Here is a 2,490-nt window from a genome sequence, read left to right as displayed (position 1 = left end):
GTCATTTTGTGTAATGCAGATATTTAACAATATTAGTAATGCCAATTTATGAATCATATTTTTCCAATTGGGTGTAATTTCTTTAATTTCATTTAGTGATAGTTGTCATTGTGTAGAAATTCTACTGACACTTTGATGTTGGTTTTGTATCCTGCAAGTTTAATAAATGTATTAGTCCTACTAATTTTTAGTAATGTCTTAGGCTTTCATTTACTTAAAATTATGTATAGAAATAAAAATTACACTGGAGTAATTTAACATTTTTTCTAATCTCAGTGCTTTGATTTTTATTTTCTAATTTTTCTGTCTTGGATAGTTAGTACTATGTTTAATAAGACTAAAGAAAGTGGGCATTTTAGTCTTGCTCTTAGATTAAAAGCTCACAAGATTTCCCTGTTTAGTATGTTATTAGCTGTGCTTTGTGTGTGTGTGTGTGTGTGTGTGTGTGTGTGTGTGTTATATGTGGCATTTATTAGCTTGAGGTTCATTTGTCCTATACCTACTTTTTTCAGAAATTTATAAAGAAATGTTGAATTTTGTTAAACCCATATTCTGCATTTATTTAAATGTTAGAGATGAGAAATCACATCTGATTATACATAGATTTTAAAATATCCTCGGAGACTTCTATGAACATGCATGCAAAATAAAAAATTTAGAGAAAGTAGATAAACTCCCGGATACACAAAACTTCCCAGTATTGACAGAAAATAACAGAAGTCTTTAACAGAGCAAAAATGTAAAATGTGTAATGGCATTGAATAAGTAATAATAAAACTAACCATAAAAAGCCCTGGATCATACGAAATCACAGGCATATTTTACTACATATACAAAGATAAGCTGGTTCTAATCCTACTGAGTATTCCAAAAAATCAAGGTGGCATTTCAACCAAATTGTATGAGATCAGTGAAATATATGAAACTAAAACCTAGTGAAGACAAAACAAAGGAAACTACAGGTCAATATTCTGGGTGAATATTGGAACAATAATCCTCCATGAAATATTAGCAAACTGAATTCAAAAGCAAATCAAAGTTATTTTACTACAATCATGTGAGCTTTATTCCATAAATACAAAGATGTTTCATCATATGCAAGTCAGTGTGATTCACCATGTGAAGATAATTAAAAGAAAAAATATATAACACAGTAGGGGCAGAAAAAGCATTCAAGAAAATCCAATATTGACTCAAAAATATTCTCAACACACTAGACATTGATGAGACATACCTCAAAAGAATGAGTCATCTATGACAAATTCTTATCATACTAAAAAAGCAAAAACTAGATGCATTCTCCATAAGAATAAAAATAAGACGAGAATATCCATCCTAAGCAGTCCTACTGAACATTGTTTTGGAGTCCTAGCCAGAGAAATAAATGGAATCCGAATAGAAAGCAAAGTAAGTCAAATTATCTTTATTGATGATATAATTCTCTACCTACAATACCTTAAAGATTTCACCAAAAGAGTCCTAAGCCTAAAGACTTCAAAAAAAATCTCAGAATACAAAATCAACACAAATACATAGAATTTCTGTACACCAATAATAAACTGAGAGCAAAATTTTAAAAAGCTCTATTTACAATAGCCACAACAAAAAAATGCCTAGAAATACGTTAAGTCAAGGGGGTAAAATATCTCTACAAAGGACCAAAATGCTGAAAGAAATGAGAGAGAATTCAAATAAATGGAAAAACACTGGATGCTCATGGACTCAAGTAATATGCTTAAAATGGTCATTCCGCCTAAAGCAGATTGACCTACAGATTAAGTGCTGTTTTTATCAAGACTATCCATGACGCTTTTTTATAGAATTAGAAAACTATTCTAAAATATATACCAAAGAATTAAAGAGTTCAAATAGCCAAGACAACTTCAGACTAAAATAATAATTCTGGGACGAGCGTGGTGGCTCACGCCTATCATCTCAGCCCTTTGGGAGGCTGAGGCAGATGGATCACCTGAGGTCAGAAGTTTGAGACCAGCCTGGCCAACATGGTGAAACCAGTGTCTACTAAATACAAAAAATTAACCAGGTTTATCACCGAAACAAGTGGTCTTCATCATCATTAAAGTAAGAAGAGCATTGCCTGCTTTCCTGGAAGGAGCTGGCCTGTTTTCTACTGATACAAAGTGGAGAAGGCATTGAAATAGTGAAAGAGGATGATATAAATTGAATACTTATATGAAATACAGTTTATAATAAAAAATAGCATTTGGTGTTGTACAACTCTAGATGAGACTATTAACATGAGGTCATAATATTCTTACTTCTATTGACAAATTAACTTCATTTACAATATTCTTATTTCAGATAATATTCTTTTTTCTGCTCTATATTTGCTAGCTCTTGGTAAAATCTTATCTGAACTCAATAGAAATAAAATAAATCCATTCTACCACAAGCATTTTATTATTGCTGCATTTGCTTATGTTTCTTAAAATACATTAGCTTTTGTTGAAAGATTTATAGTTTTGTTTC

The sequence above is a fragment of the Colobus angolensis genome, unplaced genomic scaffold (assembly GCF_000951035.1).
Source record: "Colobus angolensis palliatus isolate OR3802 unplaced genomic scaffold, Cang.pa_1.0 Scaffold776, whole genome shotgun sequence".
NCBI lineage: Eukaryota > Metazoa > Chordata > Mammalia > Primates > Cercopithecidae > Colobus > Colobus angolensis.
The sequence above is the reverse complement of the archived record's forward strand: the minus strand, read 5'-3'. Positions refer to the sequence as shown.